Source organism: Cherax quadricarinatus, chromosome 63 (assembly GCF_038502225.1).
Source record: "Cherax quadricarinatus isolate ZL_2023a chromosome 63, ASM3850222v1, whole genome shotgun sequence".
NCBI classification, from domain to species: domain Eukaryota; kingdom Metazoa; phylum Arthropoda; class Malacostraca; order Decapoda; family Parastacidae; genus Cherax; species Cherax quadricarinatus.
Window position 1 is genome coordinate 15144859 of NC_091354.1, and position 23301 is coordinate 15168159.

General features: G+C 38.7%; 1 protein-coding gene across 4 annotated transcripts in view; it reads left to right on the top strand.

Annotated features, from left to right (window-relative positions):
• Nucleotides 1-350: 350 nt before the first annotated feature.
• Nucleotides 351-23301, top strand: part of LOC128698178 (uncharacterized) — a 393415-nt gene continuing 370464 nt past the window's right edge. Inside the window, exon 1 of one of the 4 annotated variants that reach the window (XM_070098652.1) lies at nt 351-619. The gene's annotated coding sequence lies outside the window, so the exon portion shown is untranslated. The remainder of the gene's footprint in view (nt 620-23301) is intronic. The other 3 variants (XM_070098653.1, XM_070098654.1, XM_070098655.1) reach the window with 3 other exon arrangements.

A 23301-nucleotide genomic window follows, 5' to 3' on the forward strand; every position in this document is an offset into this window, starting at 1 on the left:
TATATATATATATACTGATTGAAGGGTCTCCTTGTATTTGTGGGAATCCATAGCGTATGAGAATTGATGAAAATACTGAGATTTCTCCTTAAGGTTGTTTGAATATTTTATTTCTACTATCACCCCAGCTTTTACACTTAAATATTAATATAGGATAAATCAAAAAGTAAAATCATGAGAATTTAAGCTGTATGTTAAGATGATGCAAACTATATATGATATAAGAGTTATGAATGGAGTAAGGCGTGTGAATGGGTCAGTACGAGGCTTGAGTGGTACACACACTGAACATTTGTGGCAGGTGTCGTCTGCTAGGCAGGTGGCGACATCTCTTGCACAAAATGTCAACTTGTGTCGTCACTAAGGAAAATCCTTCCGATAAACAAAGTAGCTCTGGCAAAATCTCGCAGAACGAGTGTCAAGTTCATTTTAAACTTCCGGAGTTATATTGTTTGGAAGATGTGCGATGTTGTGGAGCAGCTGAGGGAAAATTAGTGAGGAGCGGTGAATATTTGTGCGTAGTGTTGAGGGATATTATTGCGCGGGTGGGGAGTGCGCCGGCCCGTAGCAACTGATGCCGTAGCCATAGTGATCGCCCAGACACCCAACAACAAACCAGGTATTGTCCTTGCCCTTTTTATATTTAATACTTAACTAGGGCAACCATCTGTAGTTGAGCCTTGTGACCTCCTATTGGTATAGTCATGCATGAGGTGATGAATTATGTTTGATTTCATGTCCAAAACGTTTCTTATTACTAAATGAAAGGGGATAATAGACGAAAATGGCGATGTTATATTTCATTAAGGAATTTACCACCAGCCAGTGGATGGAAATCAAGTATGTGGTATCTGGAAATGAATTTTTAGTATACGTAATATATTGACGCGTCGAGAGGAAATTAGAATTCTGTGGACTATGTTAAAAGTAGATATATTCTGAGTGTTCCAACTGAGATGACCAGTCAGTTCCGTTACTATGGCGACCACAGGAACATATGACAAGACTTGGCACCATTCACCTTATTTTTACCTTTTATATCTAAGCCCTATAACAAATACGATTAAATCACTGGCCAGTAAGAATTATTAAAGCCATCCCATAGACCGTTAAGGAGTTGCTGTTGAATATACTATTTCATGTGCTACGATCATGGTGAGGAAGGGAATAAATAATTTGGCAACTTGCCCGTAGGGTGACAATGTGGCTACCACCAGCCCGGTTACTCTTGCGTAATGTGGCTTACTGGCAGGTCATGCCAGGTTCATGGCAGAACACATCACTTAGTCCAACATCCTCCCTCCTCATACCATAATAACACTATAATTGTGTATTATAGTCTGAGCCCACGGATGGTAGTTTCTCGAATAAGAAATTGAACGTTTTGTGTCCAAAAGGGTTATGTATATGGTAAATACTGTAAAAAAATGTATGGTACTGTGGCAGTCGTATTGTTTTGTAATCAGCTGGTGTATCTGAAACTTGCCCACTACGGTGACCAGTATGTTTTAGTCGTAAAATTCATTTACAAGTGATACAGTATCGGTGCGGTAGCTATTATGTTATTTCCACATGCATATCTACAATTGTTACACGACCAGTGTATGTGATGGATAAGACGCATGTGCAACACAGGTATTTTCATTGCCGAGATGTTTTGACTGCCCAAAAGGTTTCTTCAGTCGAATACAGGTAATTGTAACACTAGAGACAATAGAAAAAGTAATATGGAACTTGTCTGACACAAAACCATGGTCTCTAGTACAGGGGAAGTCTGTTGCAACTGATTTGCTAACAACTGTTTAGCTTGACATGCTTCCACTAGTGGGACAGTTCTCATCTGTGACATCATCTCCACCTCCTCCACCTCGCTTTACCTCCAGTTCATGAGGTCTGGCCGTACGCCATTGCTTTAGGCTTGAGGGACTGGCCGACTCCTATTAAGGCTGAGGGACAGATTACCTCAAAACTACTACTGCTGCTTGTTTCCAGTGTTACATTCGGATGTTTTAGACTGAAGAAGCCTGTGGTGCAGCCGAAACCTTTTTGTAACTAGATGTATTTTGGTCGCTGCACGATCCGAGTACGATATCCCTGTATTCCATAACCACTATCTGCTGCGCCTCGATGCACGCGATTAGAATAATGCCGGGTTTGGCATAAGTTGATGAAGCAGTTGAATATTAGCCCTGAAGATTTGGAAGGAATCAGAAGAGGCTTTGACAAGTCATGGAAATTAATATCCAAAGCTCTTCAGTAAAACTGATAAATTAAGACATACCCCAAATCTAATTCAGATCTTTCAGAGAGACCAATATCCTAAAATACACACCTGAAGCCGCTCAGTTCTCATCATGGAAGGGTTGAAGCTAATTAGATTCAGAACTCAGAAATTATAGCCTGAAGAGGAATATTTAAATTTTTGTAATTTCTTCCAAAAAAGCAAACTGGGACCTATATAGCACAGAATCATTTTTTTTTCTCTACGTAAGAGTGACCAGCTTTAATGAAAGTAAGTACGTATACAGTAAGAAAAAAAGATTTTATGTAAGTTTAGTGTATATAACATACAAAGTTTTACCACTGGTTTTGAGCGCACACATTATAGGCACATAAAAGAACAATGTTGATTAAACCTAGGATAACGACACACCAGTTCACAAATAACCTGCACGTAGGACACACATGACGACGCTTTCAGTCCGACGTGGACCATTAAACTTAGATACAGTGTAAGTTTGTCTCTTATGTGCGGGTTATTTGTATATTGTTCCAGTCATCGTATTGTGCATTTTTCATTCAGTTATTTCACAGAAAACAATTTCATTAATAAAACTGGCACATGACTTAAGCAACCCAGTATCAAGACATTGTTCCCTTTGAGGAAAACATATCTAAAAGTTTAACGTTGACTAGAAAATTCATTTTCAAGTTATTGCGCAGAATCGAACAAAATTTGTACCTACACAACCTAAATCCGTAACACGTTCCATCCATTTCTTTAGATCCATCAGTCATCGAAGGTTAATGTTCACGAATTTTATATTTTAATCAAGTGAATGTGCTAAACCCGTAGTGGGACATATAGCTCCTGTGGAATGGAAAGCATTCAAATAGATCTAAGCATGAGGGAACATAAGTCCAATTCCTTGGATCAAGAACCCCTCACCAGATTAAGTGGCAAAATTGGTATCTACACATTACCTTAAATATACCAAACTTCTAAGTAGGTTACAGGAGTGTTGAAATTTTGCATCCGATCAGGTGAGCTTATCTCCAGTTATAGCGCTGTATAGCCATTGTGGTTTAGCGCTTCTTTTTTATTATAATAAATAATTATCTCCAGTTATCACTAGGAAACAAAATTTAGAAATGACCCAATAGCAGTTTATACAGGGCGCCCACGCATGCAAGTAGTCCCTTTAATCTTGCTCAAGATGCATTACACAAATGTTGAAAATATAAAGCAAATCAGGTGTTCTTGAGTAACAAACTAAAATTTGTGAGAGCCAACGAAAATGTTGCTGAGAATGTTCTGAAAAACAGGAAAGTCTCTCCTTGTTAAACTTAAAAACACCGTTAAAATTAATTTTTTCCCGTTTTCTTTTCTTATTTAAATTTTTCTAAAATCTGTTAAGACAGACATATTATTTAGATTTTTAAAAATCCAATATGATAAAGAAAAATTGGCAAATTCGCACAGACACAGCCCAGAATTAATAAAGAAAATAAGGTACGCCCACTTTTAGGGAGTGAAGCCAATCAGAAAAACCATTCTCTGGTTATTAGATAAAAAAAATCACCTAATAAAAGTAGCAAATTGAAATTGACGCAGCTCAGTGTAAGTGGCGATCTTTGTTTTAATGAAGCTAAGCAACAGTAAAAGTTTAAAGTCAATCAGAAAAGACATTTTCAGCGCATGATTGATTACAACAATTCCATTTTTTCAACCATTTCAGTAAAATTTTGTATTTACACCTAATCAGACGAAACTTATGGGGTATCATCCTTATTATGGACGTCATTGTCATTATTGTGAAGCCAACCATAAGAAGCATTCTCTAGTTACTGAATGAAAATGAATATCCCTATTTATTCAGTTAAATTGGCAAATTGGGACTTAGGCACCCAATCGCAGTGTGAGACGTGTGTTCACGAAACAACACTAGTGGTGAAATTTGAAGCTGATAAGGTTTTGTTCGAATTTTTATCCCCGGAGGGTTAGCCACCCAGGATAACCCAAGAAAGGCAGTGCGTCATCGAGGGACTGTCAGTCTTATTTCCATTGTGGTCCTCAAATCTTGCCCTTCAGGATGCGACCCACAACAGTCGATTAACACCCAGGTACCTACTTGCTTGCTAGGTGAACGGGACCGCAGGTGTAAGGAAACACGTCCAGTGTTCCCACCCTTACCGGGAATCGAGCCACGGACACTCAACCAGTGAAGCAAGAGCGTTGCCTACCAGGCTATGGGCCACCCTACCAGACCACGGGCCTGTCATTTTCCAATTATGGCACAGATTCCAACAGTTCCAAGTATTTTTTATTATTTTACTACAAATTTGTCTGCATGCTAACGAAATTGAATTGGTACTATCCTGTCCTGAAGACGCATCAGCCATTAAATATTGAAGCCGTTCAGAAGAGGCGGTCCCCTCAAGGAAGGTTCCTTGATGTTGGTGAGGGGCTCTTGATTTAGGGAATTGGATCTGTGCTCCAGTTCCCCGAATTAAGCCTGAATGCCTTCCACATCCCCCCCCAGGCGCTGTATAATCCTCCGGGTTTAGCGCTTCCCCCTTGATTATAATAATAATAATCAGAAGAGGCGGACATCAACCAAATCTTTCAGTGGGCTGCAGAAAACAATATGAAGTTTAACGATGAGAAATTTCAATTACTCAGATATGGTAAACACGAGGAAATTAAATCTTCATCAGAGTACAAAAAAAAGTCTGGCCACAAAATAGAGCGAAACACCAACGTCAAAGACCTGGGAGTGATCATGTCGGAGGATCTCACCTTCAAGGACCATAACATTGTATCAATCGCATCTGCTAGAAAAATGACAGGATGGATAATGAGAACCTTCAAAACTAGGGAGGCCAAGCCCATGATGACACTCTTCAGGTCACTTGTTCTATCTAGGCTGGAATATTGCTGCACACTAACAGCACCTTTCAAGGCAGGTGAAATTGCTGACCTAGAAAATGTACAGAGAACCTTCACGGCGCGCATAACGGAGATAAAACACCTCAATTACTGGGAGCGCTTGAGGTTCCTAAACCTGTATTCCCTGGAACGCAGGCGGGAGAGATACATGATTATATACACCTGGAAAATCCTAGAGGGACTAGTACCGAACTTGCACACGAAAATCACTCTGACCGAAGGCAAAAAACTTGGCAGACGATGCAACATCCCCCCAATGAAAAGCAGGGGTGTCACTAGCACGTTAAGAGACCATACAATAAGTGTCAGGGGCCCGAGACTGTTCAACTGCCTCCCAGCATACATAAGGGGGATTACCAACAGACCCCTGGCAGTCTTCAAGCTGGCACTGGACAAGCACCTAAAGTCGGTTCCTGATCAGCCGGGCTGTGGCTCGTACGTTGGTTTGCGTGCAGCCAGTAGCAACAGCCTGGTTGATCAGGCTCTGATCCACCAGGAGGCCTGGTCACAGACCGGGCCGCGGGGGCGTTGACCCCCGGAACTCTCTCCAGGTAAACATACATGAATTTCATTCTCCGCCGCCGTCGAATTTTTAGGCAACTTTTGTGAATGTTTGTAGCTCTGCCACAGTTTTGGAAGGTTGTTCCAGCTGTTCCAAGGTGCTGCGCGCTGTATAGTCCTTGTGGCTTAGCGCTTCTTTTTGATTATAATAATAATCCAAGGTGCTGGGAATGGGGTTCAACAACTTTAGTCATAGAGCTCGTTAACATCCCAATTGTTCCTAAAATTTGGTGCTAACTATCATACACAAGTGTTTAAAATTTAAAGGCGATTAGATAAAGCGTTCTCGAATTATGAGGGATATAAAATCGAAAGTTGGAGGAAGACAAATAACAAAGATTCAAGCAGCCTTTTAAATGTAGAGCGACTCACGCATGCACACGCACGCGCGCACATGCACGAACGCACGCTCATACATACGCGATCCCGCACGCACACACACACTACTTATATAAACCCAAGATAAGTCGGAATGAACTACTGTTTATGGATAAATAGAAAAATAGACGGAAACTTGAACCATACTCTATGCATATAGCTGGACCAATACTGTATCACTTAACTACAGAGGTTACAGTAGGATGATTTTACACCCACCACTTCTGTGACATGGTTATCTGAATGGCAGTAGACCTTTGTTTGTTTAGCGCTTCTTTTTTATAATCAGCGGCAGTAACCGACCCTACTGTCTCATCCACAGCACCAAAAAGCTTTCACGGTACATCTCTTGTACCCCTCAAAGCCATAGTCTATAAACCTAAAATGAGTTTCTTACATAGTCCTACTGTGACTTACTTACTCTCATATCTTTATACATTAGAGTTTTGCACCCATATGTCTCACTGTCCAAAACATCCCTTGTACATGTTTCTATGAACATAATTTTTTGCCTATACAGATACTTTTTCAATATTTTTTATTCTGAAATCATAATGACTATATTTAGTATGTAAAAGAATGCTTATTGGACAATATATATTGAATAACACAGGAAGGTTAACTATTAAATAGCTTATTTTTTTTAGATGACAATGTCATTTCTCATTACTAGGCCTCTTGTGCTAATTAGTTACTAGTTGTCAGAGGCACTTGTGGATAGTGTGTGTGTGTAACCGTGAGGTAGTGTTTATTTTGACATTTTTAAGCATAATATTTTTTCACCGATACAGTAAAAATGGCCGTTACTTGTCGATACTTATGCTGATACTTTGGTACATCCATAATATATAACTTAATTTTGTTTTAAACCAAGAATGTTAGCAAGAAAGGGGGAGGGGGTAGAATTTATTATTTTAAGAAAGAAAAACATAAAAAATACAATACCTCTGGTACTGCACCATCGTGTGATATGATTCTTGATATACATATTCCTGGTCTCTCCAGTACGGATTGTGCTGGGGCTGTTGTAGATTTGAATTTGTCTGAAAAGCAGGTTCGTTGTGTTCCATTGACATGAATCTCTCTGCCTTAAATTGTCTTTCATTGATTGTCTCATTTCTTTAGATTGTTTCTCTCCACTTAAAATATCATTATTTACTATGCATTCGTTTTTTTGGTAAGGTATATCAAAGGTATGTAATTTTGTATTTTTTTAAGTGGAATTATGGGTAACGTTTAGCTTAAGATTTGCCCATCTCGGAGAGAAAATACTTGGAATCTTTATCATAACAGCATCGGAGTACGCTTACTTACTGCATAGAGGCAAGAAAGCATATAAACTATTGGAAATATATCAAGAAACTGAGTGTGCTCTGGAGAGAAGGCGAAAGAGAGGGATTTGATACATGGAAGATACTGGAGGGTCTAGTCCCATACCTACACAATACTGTAACGCACTGCAGTGAATGGTAAGGAGGGAAGTGTAAAACCCAGTGAAAAGCTGGGAAACTACTAGCACAATAAGAACAGTGTCATCCGTAGGACTCGACTGTTTAATCTTCTACCAGAAGATGTCAGAAATTTTGCCGGAACAAATATAAATAACTTCATTTGCTGTGTGCCAGATCAGCTAGGCTGTGATGGATATGTGGGCTGGCTTGCCACCAACAGTAACAAATTTTTTGAACCGGCAGTCAACAGGGAGTCCTGGACCCAGGTCAGGCTGCGAGAATAGGAAAACTCTCAAAACATCTCACAGGTAAAGTCCCTTCCGAACCTAGTGGAACACTTTCTAGAGTGTGGATCTTTACATCTTATTCCATATTTGCATATTCCCTGGTACAGTACTTACATATTTTACTTTGTCTTTTTCTGTCATTTGCAGTTTTGTGGTCAGTGTCTTCCTGTATATCTTGCTCTGAATATATTTCTATGTACTGTATTTCTTTGTACCCTTTCTTTACTTCCCTTTCCCGCTTTTTATCTGCATTTGATAATAACTCCAAGAAAGGCTTTGTGATCTTTGTTATTATTAAATTCGTATGATATACCTGTCCAGAGGCTTTCATCTCTCATTCTAGGAGAGATGAGATCCATTTATTGTCTCGTTCTCTCGGGTAAATTCTAACACAGTTTCTCTCGTCTAGACTTTAACTGAGATTTTGCGTGGAGGTTACTGGCATCTGTCCTGGTAGTGGTGACCTTGAGTGGTGGGCGAGCCTGTAGGTTGACCTTGGATCTCTTACACTCGTTATCTGAGTGTGATGCTATTATGTCTGAATTTTTCTCTTAATGAAGATTTCGTAAAAAGGATTTTGTTCACAAGAATGATATTTATTATCTTTTACTTTCGTTTTGTATTTTCCTTTTATTTTAAAATTCTTAGGTGTAGTTCTTGCTGAGCACTGTTGTACGTTGTCATTATTTCACAACTTTTACAGTTATATGAAAGGTAAAGGCACCCTGCTTGGTTACCATATGGAAGTATTTGTGTTTGTGCCTTTATGTCTAGCAGGGATAGGCTTCCCTGTGATTGCCGCCACCACCAGCACGAGGCTGAGTTACCACAGCTTCCACACTTCCCAGCCCCTTCTAGATCTTTACTTTTGTGTATATATATGTCGTGCCGAATAGGCAGAACTTGCGATCTTGGCTTAAATAGCAACGCTCATCTTGCCATATAGGACAAGTGAAAATTTGTGTATGCAATAATTTCGCCAAAATCATTCTGAACCTAACGAAAAAAAATATATTTCACTGTGTTTAGTATTAAATTACTGTAAACAAATCTAAAATATATATAGTTGGGTTAGACTAAAATAAATTGCTCTTGTTATAATAAGGTTAGGTAAGTTTTCTAAGATTCTTTTGGTACAAAATTAAAATTTTTTACATTAACATTAATTAAAAAAATATATCTTTAAACGTATAAGAGAAATTTTCAGAAAGGTCTTAATTTTAAATGAGTTCTTGCTAATTGACCAGTTTTTACATATTCGGCACGACATATATATATATATAATATATATATATATATATATATATATATATATATATATATATATATATATATATATATATATATATATATATATATATATATATAATGTCTTGCCGAATAGGCAGAACTTGCCATCTTGGCTTAAATAGCAACGTTCATCTTGCCATATAGGACAAGTAAAAATTTGTGTATGCAATAATTTCGCCAAAATCATTCTGAACGTAACGAAAAAAAATATATTTCACTGCGTTTGTTTAGTATTAAATTACTGTAAACAAATGTAAAATATATTTAGTTGGGTTAGGCTAAAATAAATTGCGCTTGTTATAATAAGGTTAGGTAAGTTTTCTAAGTCCCTTTTGGTGCAAAATTATAAATTTTTACATCAACATTAATGAAAAAAATATATCTTTAAATGTATAAGAGAAAATTTCAGAGAGGACTTAATTTTAAACGAGTTCTTGCTAATTGACCAGTTTTACATATTCGGCACGACATATATATATATATATATATATATATATATATATATATATATATATATATATATATATATATATATATATATATATATATATATATATAATCTTTCAACAAACCGGCCGTATCCCACCGAGAAAGGGTAGCCGAAAAAGAGAAACGAAAGTTTCTCTTTTTAAATTTAGTAATTTATTCAGAAGGGATTACTGGCCGCCGCCTCCCGGCATTTTAGTCGCCTCTTACGACACGCATTGCTTACGGAGGAAGAATTCTATTCCACTTTCCCGTGGAGAGGAGGAAATGAACAAGAACTAGTAAGATGAGAAGAAAACCCAGAGGAGTGTGTGTATGTATATATATGCTTGTACATGAATGTGTAGTGTGGCCTAAGTGTAAGTAGAAGTAGCAAGACGTACCTGAAATCTTGCATGTTTATGAGACAGAAAAAAGTTATCCTATCATTATGTAAAACAATTGCAGCCTTCCGTTTTACACTCACTTGACAGGACGGTAATACATCCCTAGGCGTGTGTGTGTGTATATATATATATATATATATATATATATATATATATATATATATATATATATATATATATATATATATATATATATATATATATATATAGTGTGCGTGTGTGTGTACTCACTTAATTGTGGTTGCAGGGGTCGAGACTCAGCTCCTGGCCCCGCCTCTTCACTGAGTGCTACTAGGTCCTCTCTCCCCCTGCTTCATGAGCTTTCTCATACCTCATCTTAAAGCTATGTATGGTTCCTGCCTCCACTACCTCACTTGCTATGATATTCCACTTCCTGACTACTCTGTGACTGAAGAAATACTTCCTAATATCCCTTTGACTCATCTGGGTCTTCAACTTTCAATTGTGACCCCTTGTTTCTGTGTCCCCTCTCTGGAACATCTTCTGTCCACCTTGTCTGTTCCACGCAGTATTTTGTATGTCGTTATCATATCTCCCCTAACCCTCCTGTCCTCGTGTCGTGTGTGCGTGTGTGTGTGTGTGAGAGAGAGAGAGAGAGAGAGAGAGAGAGAAACTACGAACGAGTGGTATTGAATCAATAACAACACTGCGACTAGAAGAGGATTCGAATCCATGTCCTTTGCGCCCTGCCTCGTGGTGGGCGAAAACTACATGACGCACTAACCCACTAGACCACACAATTCTACAAGAATCAGGCACCCAGCAGAGCTAGGTGTTTTACCCTGATTCGAGGACATACGGTGGTGTGGGGTGCCTCTGAGCTAATATTCTAATCGCCGTTTGGTGTACTAGCCTCCACAAGCAGTATTTATATTATTGTGACCACGAACGAGTTTTATTGAATCAATAACAATGCGACTAGCCGAGGATTCGAACCCATGTCGTTTTGGCCCTGCCTTGTGGCGAGCGAAAACTACATGACACTGGTAGAGGCTAGTACACCAAACGGGGATTAGAATGAAATTAGCTCGGAGGCACCTACACCACAGTATGTCCTCGGTTCAAGGTAAAACACCTTGCTCTGCTGGGTGCTTGATTCTTGCAGGATTGTGTGGTCCAGTGGGATAGAGCGTCATGTGGTTTTCACTAACCATGAAGCAAGGCCAAAACGACATGGGTTTGAATCCTTGGCTAATCGAAGTTGTTATTGATTATATATATATATATATTTATATATATATATATATATATATATATATATATATATATATATATATATATATATATATATATATATATATATATATATATATATATATATATATATATATATATATATATATATATATATATATGGACCAGGTGTTTACAGTGAAACATATAAGTGAACAGTATTTAGATAAGGCTAAAGAGGTCTTTGTGGCATTTATGGATTTGGAAAAGGCGTATGACAGGGTGGATAGGGGGGCAATGTGGCAGATGTTGCAAGTGTATGGTGTAGGAGGTAGGTTACTGAAAGCAGTGAAGAGTTTTTACGAGGATAGTGAGGCTCAAGTTAGAGTATGTAGGAAAGAGGGAAATTTTTTCCCAGTAAAAGTAGGCCTTAGACAAGGATGTGTGATGTCACCGTGGTTGTTTAATATATTTATAGATGGAGTTGTAAGAGAAGTAAATGCGAGGGTCTTGGCAAGAGGCGTGGAGTTAAAAGATAAAGAATCACACACAAAGTGGGAGTTGTCACAGCTGCTCTTTGCTGATGACACTGTGCTCTTGGGAGATTCTGAAGAGAAGTTGCAGAGATTGGTGGATGAATTTGGTAGGGTGTGCAAAAGAAGAAAATTAAAGGTGAATACAGGAAAGAGTAAGGTTATGAGGATAACAAAAAGATTAGGTGATGAAAGATTGAATATCAGATTGGAGGGAGAGAGTATGGAGGAGGTGAACGTATTCAGATATTTGGGAGTGGACGTGTCAGCGGATGGGTCTATGAAAGATGAGGTGAATCATAGAATTGATGAGGGAAAAAGAGTGAGTGGTGCACTTAGGAGTCTGTGGAGACAAAGAACTTTGTCCTTGGAGGCAAAGAGGGGAATGTATGAGAGTATAGTTTTACCAACGCTCTTATATGGGTGTGAAGCGTGGGTGATGAATGTTGCAGCGAGGAGAAGGCTGGAGGCAGTGGAGATGTCATGTCTGAGGGCAATGTGTGGTGTGAATATAATGCAGAGAATTCGTAGTTTGGAAGTTAGGAGGAGGTGCGGGATTACCAAAACTGTTGTCCAGAGGGCTGAGGAAGGGTTGTTGAGGTGGTTCGGACATGTAGAGAGAATGGAGCGAAACAGAATGACTTCAAGAGTGTATCAGTCTGTAGTGGAAGGAAGGCGGGGTAGGGGTCGGCCTAGGAAGGGTTGGAGGGAGGGGGTAAAGGAGGTTTTGTGTGCGAGGGGCTTGGACTTCCAGCAGGCATGCGTGAGCGTGTTTGATAGGAGTGAATGGAGACAAATGGTTTTTAATACTTGACGTGCTGTTGGAGTGTGAGCAAAGTAACATTTATGAAGGGATTCAGGGAAACCGGCAGGCCGGACTTGAGTCCTGGAGATGGGAAGTACAGTGCCTGCACTCTGAAGGAGGGGTGTTAATGTTGCAGTTTAAAAACTGTAGTGTAAAGCACCCTTCTGGCAAGACAGTGATGGAGTGAATGATGGTGAAAGTTTTTCTTTTTCGGGCCACCCTGCCTTGGTGGGAATCGGCCGGTGTGATAATAAAAAAAAAAAAAAAATATATATATATATCAAAACTGTTGTCCAGAGGGCTGAGGAAGGGTTGTTGAGGTGGTTCGGACATGTAGAGAGAATGGAGCGAAACAGAATGAGGTAATCAGTCCTGATTACCTCATTCTCCTCCTGTTCTTCAAGATTCTCCTTTGTATGGACTGATGAAGCCACTGTGTGGCGAAACGTTTCCTCAATAAAGATACCCAGGAGTTGCACATGTGTCTAATTTATCAACATGTCGGTTCTCTGAACCATTCATCTACAAACCTATATTTATGTTGTTTTAATCTTATTATGGTCAAACTGGTAAAAATCTCGTACTAAGATTAAAACAACATAAATATAGCATTAGAACTGGACAAGATTCTAATGCTCTATTTATTCATGTAAGAGATTTTAACCATCCAATTGATTTTCAAAAAGTTGAGAAAGTAGTACCAAGCAAGTCCATGGACGAAAGGAATATAATTGAATCTTGTTTCATAAAAAGCAGTTTTGACAATAATATGAATATTTCCTTTGGTTTATATAAATTAGATTAATTTATAATTAATAGAATTTGGGAAGAATTTAATAATACATTGGACAAATAATAATTTTTTAAATTTCTTATTTCTTGGGTAGAATAGTTTGTTGGTGGATTGTGTGAAGGACCTGTCTAGTTCGGCCGGCGGGCCTGCTGTCTCGCGTCAGGTGTTGTGGGATCTGATAGTGAGGTGTGGGCTACCCCTTTATATACTCTCCTTTGATGCTTTACTTTCGTTGTTCCTTGATAATGTGAGTAGTCACGAAAGCGCTTGGAATTTCTCTATTCTTTCACAGTGGTTGTTTTGCATATATATATATATATATATATATATATATATATATATATATATATATATATATATATATATATATATAGCAATTGAGGTTGCACATGGGAAACGAATCTTCAATATATAAAGCAGGCGAAGGCTGCGACAAACATCATCTTCAATGGATATCCAATTTCTTTATTAATATTTCGGATGATTTTTCATCCATCATCAGAATCTAAAATGTATTACAATAAAAGTAAGGCGCTATTAAAGAACATTTAAAAATACTGTCTTATGTCATGAGTTACGGAACTAAGAAATTGAATCAGTGTGAGTTAGAACCCACTACTACTGTAAAGCGAAAATCACTGTAAAGTGAAACGTTGCCTTTTTTTCATTTTCAAATGCACATAAAAGCCTGATAACATGTTTACACTATCATATATTAAGTGATCAATAGAGCTAGGCCTAAAAAATGCATATACATTACGTACATTACTTACCTTAGAATGTTTTTATCCTTAGCTTATAGTGAGTGGTGAATATATTTATTGTAGGAAGCCTGAATAAATGAAGAATAGATATAACTGAAAACCACTGCATTAGCGAAATGCTGTAAAGCGAAGCACTGTAAAGCAGGGCCCCTCTGTGTGTGTGTGTGTGTGTGTGTGTGTGTGTATATATATATATATATATATATATATATATATATATATATATAATTATTTTTTTTATTATCACACCGGCCGATTCCCACCAAGGCAGGGTGGCCCGAAAAAGAAAAACTTTCACCATCATTCACTCCATCACTGTCTTGCCAGAAGGGTGCTTTACACTACAGTTTTTAAACTGCAACATTAACACCCCTCCTTCAGAGTGCAGGCACTGTACTTCCCATCTCCAGGACTCAAGTCCGGCCTGCCGGTTTCCCTGAATCCCTTCATTAATGTTACTTTGCTCACACTCCAACAGCACGTCAAGTATTAAAAACCATTTGTCTCCATTCACTCCTATCAAACACGCTCACGCATGCCTGCTGGAAGTCCAAGCCCCTCGCACACAAAACCTCCTTTACCCCCTCCCTCCAACCTTTCCTAGGCCTACCCCTACCCTGCCTTCCTTCCACTACAGACTGATACACTCTTGAAGTTATTCTGTTTCGCTCCATTCTCTCCACATGTCCGAACCACCTCAACAACCCTTCCTCAGCCCTCTGTACAACAGTTTTGGTAATCCCGCACCTCCTCCTAACTTCCAAACTACGAATTCTCTGTATTATATTCACACCACACATTGCTCTCAGACATGACATCTCCACTGCCTCCAGCCTTCTCCTCGCTGCAACATTCATCACCCATGCTTCACACCCATATAAGTGCGTTGGTAAAACTATACTCTCATACATTCCCCTCTTTGCCTCCAAGGACAAAGTTCTTTGTCTCCACAGACTCCTAAGTGCACCACTCACCCTTTTCCCCTCATCAATTCTATGATTCACCTCATCTTTCATAAACCCATCCGCTGACACGTCCACTCCCAAATATCTGAATACATTCACCTCCTCCATACTCTCTCCCTCCAATCTGATATCCAATCTTTCATCACCTAATCTTTTTGTTATCCTCATAACCTTACTCTTTCCTGTATTCACTTTCAATTTTCTTCTTTTGCACACCCTACCAAATTCATCCACCAATCTCTGCAACTTCTCTTCTGTCGTGCCGAATAGGCAGAACTTGCGATCTTGGCTTAAATAGCAACGCTCATCTTGCCATATAGGACAAGTGAAAATTTGTTTATGCAATAATTTCACCAAAATCTTTCTGAACCTAATGAAAAAAATATATTTCACTGTGTTTGTTTAGTATTAAATCACTGTAAAATCTAAAATATTTTTAGTTGAGTGAGGCTAAAATAAATTGCGCTTGTTATAATAAAGTTAGGTAAGTTTTCTAAGTTTCTTTTTGTGTAAAATTATAAATTTTTACATCACCATTAATGAAAAAAACATATCTTTAAACGTATAAGAGAAAATTTTAGAAAGGACTTAATTTTAAATGAGTTCTTGTTAATTGACCAGTTTTACATATTCGGCACGACATATATATGTCGTGCTGAATAAGTAAAACTTGCGATTATGTCTTAAAAAGGAACGTACTTTTTGAGGAATAGGGTAAGCGAATATTTGTGTATACAATAATTTCGCAAAAATCATTCTGAATCGAACGAAAAAATATATTTCAATGTATTTATTAAATTATTGTAAGCATATTAAAATATATTTAGTTGAATTAGGCTAAATTAAATTGCGCTTGTTATAATAAGGTTAGGTAAGTTTTCTAAGGTTCTTTTGGTACAAATTATTTTTTACATTAACATATATAAAAAAAATTTAAACGTGTAAGGGAAAATTTTAGAAAGGACTTAATTTTAAATGAGTTCTTGTTAATTGACCAATTTTTATCTCTTCGGTATGACATATACGTATACACACACACACACACACACACACACACACACACACACACACACACATCAGTATGTGTGAATCTTCGACTTACACAGGCGTGCCACCTCTGCTACAGTCAGAACTGTGCAATACCCTGCGGGTTTAGTGCTTCGTGGTGAATTTAATCTTATAGTTCCAACTTTATTATTTAAGCAACACTGATTTACTTTACCGACAAGGATCACCGTATGACTCTCGCGTTTATCATTCCTCCATGATTATGATTAATAATAATTCTAATAATACACCAACACTAGTACCTCCAGGTTCTTTAAATAATATGTTAGGTAGCCTGTTTGTCAAATTATTGGTAGATGGAGGATCGAGCCTCTCAGTCTCTTTGTACTGAGTTACTCGCGGGTTTAGGGCTTTCCATAAATATAATATGAATGGTGATAGTTCCCAGAATTAATCATTGATTGACGTGGTTGAAGAGGCTTCTTGTTGTAAACATCTCATCTATTTAATTTGATTCAAATTTAACGCACATGTGCCTCTCAAGTACACATGTGCTTCAGAGTACACATGCGATTTACATTACACGTGTGTTTCACATTTAACACACATGTACTAATAATATGTTGTAATAATTGAGAATTATGTACCACTTTTATGGAGGTTAAGAATGTTTAAGCCTTCAAGGGATGTTCCTTGATGCTGGTGAAGTAATTGCGGATTCCCTGCCTCTCCTCCCATCAAACCTCATTACCTTGAGTTCTTTTGCGTTGCATGACTCTTTTGGGTTTAGCGCTCCCTCTATGACTATATAATAGGAAATGATTATATTATTATTATTACTTTTCATACACCGGCCGTCTCCCATCGAGGCTAGGGTGACCCGAAAAAGAAGAAACGAATGTTTGCCTTTTTTTTTTTTAGCCTTTAGTAATTTATGCTCCTAGGAAATTGGCTACCAACCCCTTGCTCCTGGCGTTTTAGTCGCTGACGGAGGAAGGATTCTTCTCCACTTCCCCACTGTTGTTTATTATTATTATTATTATTATTATTATTATTATTATTATTATTATTATTATTATTATTGAAATAAGGCTGTTTGAAATTGTCATCGTATTTTTTACAGGTTATATTCATGGGAAGGCGCCAAATAGGTATGGGTCATACAACGACTGGGGAATGGGAAGCAGTCAGGTTTGACTCGAAGGGGAGGGTTGCTCCTCTTCCTTGAATCAAGAGTCCACCGTCATTAAGGAACCCTAGCTAGAAATTACTTGAACAGCTATTGAACTCCTTGATGTCGTTAGTGGCTCTTGTTCCTAGGAGTCTGACTGATTCCCTCGTTGGATTAAACCTGGTTGCTTCCCTCTCCCCTTGACTCTATGGTCTCTACGGGTTTAGCGCTTCCTAATGACTATAATAATAAGTATTTAAACACCTGGGGACAACTCTGCAACGAATTAGATTAATTTTGTATGGAACGATATAAGAACTCTTTAGTATGTTACAGTAAATACTTAAAAACTTCTTAACCCAAATTTGGATAGTGTTGGTGTCTTGTAATCTGCCGCATTTCCTGAACATTATGTAGGCTTCTTATGCAAGCTTACACAATGTTTGTTTATTATAATGTGACGAGTATTTGAGCTTAGATGATATATTTAAAATGCTGTATCCAAATGGCGTCGGATTTGATTCAAATTTATATTTCATGAGAGCACTGTAGCGTCTTCACTCATCTTCCTACTTATCTAGTGTCTGCCTGGTGAGTGTTCTGGGGATTTATACTTCTACAGCCTGGCCTCAGACTAGGCTTCCTGACCAGTCAAACTGTTGGAGCTTGCGGCATGTAGTCCGACCTAAGACTGTGGCAATATTGATAGGAACAATTTGACAGCACCTGTCAAGTTTCCTCCTGTTGGTACGTCTCCTTATCGTTGAAGAGAGGCTGTAGAAAAGTCTTGAGCTTTCACTGCTTATCAGAGTGTGTGTGAGAGTATTTATCACACCCCTAATTTCCATTGGGGTTATTTTGCACCGTCCACCATGCCTCTCTCTCTCTCTTGTAAGGAGCTATTTCGTTGTGCGGGTCTGCAATCAATCGCTTGAGTATTTTCCAGCTGCTCTCCAAGGAGTGTTATTTGTATATTCTTCAATTTTTTTTCCAGTATAGAGCATATAAGTGCCTTACAGATTATTAGAATTTGCATCATTTATTGTGTTCACTATTGATTAAAAGCATTTTAATCACCTAGTGGAAATTGAGTTTAATTACGGGTTGTATACATTTTTCTGTCTCAGTCTCGTCCACTCAGCTTACAAACTATACACTCTTGTCACCAGATCTAACCCACTGGTGGCTTAGGGGCTTTGTTACAAAGCTTATTGCTTTTGAAAATAAAATGTTAAAGGTAGCGATCAGAGAGCAGTGTATCAAGTTACCACCTGAAATGACCAGTGATAGGCGAGGGACCTATGACACTGCCTCTAACTTTTAATATTAACATCGCCCGTGGACAACCATTTCATGATGGGGCATTGTGAGCTCTGATGACGCCGTCAGCCGTGCTAACTAGGGTTTGCCCTACTGGAAAAGTTGTAGCTGAGATGGCTAAGAGGCTATGGGTCACTGGCGGGCAACTTATTTAGTATGTGGGTAAAAGTAAAATGGGATATAAAGTGCCGATCTCGCCCCCATCATTCCTTGTCTTCCTTGACTAGGGCACACAACCCTTAGAGGATTCTTACCCTCTCGGTCATGACTTACTACAAGGTCGTGTTATAGTTACTTGGGTACATCTCACCATTACCCCAACCATGGTCTGAGAATCTGACTTTTTTTTTTGGGGGGGGGTGAGTTAGAGAGAGTGCAACCCATCTTAATAACAATCGGTATTAAACCATTGCTAATACAGTCAAACGGGTGACTGTTCGTGAGCCTTTACCAATGATTACCCATTTTCTAGTTGTAGTACGCTCTCTGGGTACCCATTTTCTGTTTGCGCTTGAAAACTTTTTATGGTCTTTATTTTATATATTGTGGTATGTTATAATTGGCTAATTTCTATTGCCAGACAACAATCTATTTAAATCAGACTGTGATGAATCGACTGACGAATCTGTCGCAAACGGTGACATTGGCCTTTTATAAACATCCGTGCAAATGCATTTTTATGTTTCCCCAGAGACCGTCGTTTTCTTTGTGATGCATCTTTTAGAATTAAATCTGGAAGTGAATCAGAAATGCTTACAGTAACTGAGAAGATTTCTAGATTACTTTTGAGAGCCAGTTACATCACTGTAGGTGAGATGTCTGTCTACGTATTTGTCCACGTGTATATACGAAATATGAAAAACGCCTTAATTTTACATCTTAACGCGGCCTCACCACATGATTTGGAACAAGACCATCATGGTTATCCGAGGAAAAATAGGAACAAGAAAATGCCTTGAATCTGCTCTCGTTCATATCATAGACACTCACGCAGAACCAGGAAGTTGGAGGAACCCTAGATCACAGGCTTCCCAGCACACATTGCTTTCCTGACCTAACGCTTCACGATTCCTCGTCACTTGCTAAGATTTATATCCAAGCGAAATGTTCTCATTTCTCAATTAAGGCTTCCATCCTACCATAGCATCTTTGAACAGCTTGTCTCTTACATCCTCATTCTCACTAGATTTTATGATCAAGCTACGCTACACTATATCACATATCGAGTTTATTTAGATAAGTATTGTGCAGTCTGTTCCTCGTATCTCTTTCCTCACAAGTCAATGGTGTTAGGTAAGACACATATGCAACAGTTAGGTATCTTTATTATGAAACGTTTCGCCTACACAGTAGGCTTCTTCAGTCAAGTACAGAAAAGTTGATAGAAGCAGAAGATACTTGAAGACGATGTAATCAGTCCATCACCCTTAAAGTTTTGAGGTGGTCAGTCCCTCAGTCTGGAGAAGAGCATTGTTCCATAGTATGAAACAATATGGAGATGAAGTGACAGAATGGAGCTTTTTATAGCGCCAAGAGGTGAGACGTAGGCCACTAGGAGAGGTAAGAACTCAGATGTTGAAAGGTCAGGTCCCCCTCAAATCCAGCCTCTCTCACTAGTGGAAGTTGTCGAAGTTGATTGCAGGTCTGTCGCGGCAGGTCTCACTGGTATAAAATACCGACAAGACACATATGCAACAGTTAGGTATCATTTATCCGAGTACAGAAAAGTTGATAGAAGATACAAGAAAATGCCTTGAATCATTGCTCTCGTTCTACATAGCTCACGCTAGAACGAAGTTGATTGCAGGATAAGTGTCTGACAGGAGGTATAAAAACCGACTAGACACATATAGCTCCATTCTGCTCATCCCATAGCATACACACACGTCTTATCGATGACTCCTCTGTGTCACATTGCTATATGTGATATATAGTTCTCATTTCTCACTATAAGCTTATCCTTGTGCATTGTTTCATACTTGTCTTCTTACATCTTTAAGGGTGATGGACTGATTCATTCTCAAGTACTCAAGCTACGCTACACTATATCACAATATCGAGTTGAGAGAGGCTGGATTTAGATAAGTACCTCTTGTGCTAGTCTGGCGCTATTCCTCGTATCTCTTTCCTCACTAGTCAATGGTGGAAGTACGAGACGAATAGGAAGAAAGTGGTGGGAACGTAGGGCTAACGATTAAGAAACGGAAGGTAACGTAAAGATCGTCCTTGACTGTCCGTTTCATAAGATGATAATATCAAAAGATAATTATTTGAATGAGAGAGAAAGACCCTATCGTCTACAAGGGATGAGGCTCCATTTGGACGATTTAAAAGCTTGTTTTGTCCCCCCATTTTCAACCATTTCTTGTTAGGTGACCTTAAATTTAAATTTTCTTTGGGGAGGGTTCTCGCTGCGGCTTCATGATCTGTTGGTCTTTCTCAACCCCTGTACATTTAGTTCTTAAAAATGGAGCTTCATTCCATGTAGACGATAGGATCTTTCTCATTCAAATATTTATCTTTGATGTGATTATCACGATATGAAATGGACAGTCATGGACGATCTTCACGTGTGTCACTTGCTTCCACAATACTGTGCTGAAGCAGTTTAAAGGTACTTGCTTGGGATCGTTACCAGTACATCTTTTAAATCGGTATCTTTATTTAAAGAATACAAGCTTACTTCATATTTCGTCATCCAAACAACTGAATGTATTCGTTGACTCAGTAGACTCCAGGAGTGCAGCACAAAAAAAAAAAATGGCAGGTAGTTATTCACCTGACCCGACTGATGTCTTTAATAGTGCTGGGTCGTGTAAACCACAGGTCGGCGAACTGTTTTAGGTATTACCCCAAAAAATTGTGTACAGTGACATTACCCACTAGACTAAAAATTATTTGTTTAAAAAAGTATAACTTTCATTATGTGCCTCGCTTATTAAATAATAAATTTTTGTGCAGTTTTATTTATATGTTTATTTAGCCTTCATTACCCCCGAGATTTTCATTTTTACCCCATTTGGGGTAATTTACCCCGGTACCTTGACCTCGGGACTGTAAACCAATTCCTCTGACATAGATCAAGCACTGGGCCGACACTGTATCTCCAGGACCTCCAAGACTGTATGGTAATCCATTCTACCAATAAATAAAAAAAAGGCACAATACCGTGACTGGAACGATACACAAATAACCCGCACATAAAAGAGAGAAGCTTACGACGACGTTTCGGTCCGACTTGGACCATTGACAAAGTCACACTAACCAGCCGTCCTGCTCCACCTCTGGTTAGTGTGACTTTGTCAATGGTCCAAGTCGGACCGAAACGTCGTCGTAAGCTTCTCTCTTTTATGTGCGGGTTATTTGTGTATGAATCCATTCTACCGATGAACCCAATACCAGACATTTACTCACCCGGAATTTAAGTCGGCAATGTCAAGGTGTCAGCTTGTGTTCCCATGCTTCAACGCTTTAAACTTTTCATAATGCTACATTTAAAATGATTATTATCTTTATCTCTTATTTGTATTTATTGTAAGATATAAGGGAAGGTTTAGACAATTTACACAAGACTAACTTCTTCACGATAAAAGACTGGGAGCTATTAGATCCCTAGAGATACCTCTCTTGAGTTGTACATCAGTGGTATTCAGTACCGACAAGATGATAAATTAGAGACAAGCGCAGTATCTGGATATCTGTATATATTTCTATTGTCTTTATATTATGTCCTTGTATTGATAAAGGCACTAGATGGCGAAACGTCTACAAGTATAGATACTCAGATGATGCACACGTGTCTAATTCATCACCTTCGTAGGTTACAAGAGTACACGGTGGTCGAATTAATCCGGGTACTTAAAAGTGTTGTTATTAGTGGCACTAGTTAAAACAGTAATACTGTATTTATAATTGCTATTATATAATCCTAATATTTGCTTATGGTGTACCATAGTGTCAGATGAAATGTATGACATACTTGAAGGTAAGCGTTGACACGCACCTGACACGCTTGAGTAAGTCTTATGTTGTGTCTCTGGGAGACTTTGAGAACTGCTGTGTATACCTTCCTGTCACCCGTCTCCCTCCCCACCACCACAACCCTTCATATTATAATCTCTGCTCTCTCTCTCTCTCTCTCTCTCTCTCTCTCTCTCTCTCTCTCTCTCTCTCTCTCTCTCTCTCTCTCTCTCTCTCTCTCTCTCTCTCTCTCTCATATTGTAAATACAATAGCTTTCTCTTCTCTTCATATGTTTCTAATATTTCCTTTAAGTATTTGAAAATTACAATGCGCACATGAATATGTTGATTTTTATCTATTGTTAGAGTGCGAGGATCTGGTTGACGTTTTGATCAGTGAGGCTGTTGGTGCTTACAACTCGTATCTTTGGCAGCTAGGGAGTACCTTGGACAATTTATGTTTATGGTCTCACCCGTGACCAGTTTCGAGAGTGTACTCCCGTAGCCGGCCTGATGCCAGGCTTTCCTGGTGCCTGGTCAACCAGGCTGTTACTGTTGTCAGCCTGCTGGCCCACATATCCATCACAGCCGGCACCTGTCTCGTAACGTAGTTTATGACTTATTTTTGTATATTTTACTGTTGCGTGCCTGGTGGGCACAGGAGCGTTACATTATACGGTTATGTAACCAGTGCCGTATGGTACAGTATTTAGTGTTAGTGTGTATGGTGGTACAGTATTTAGTGTTAGTGTGTATGGTGGTACAGTATTTAGTGTTAG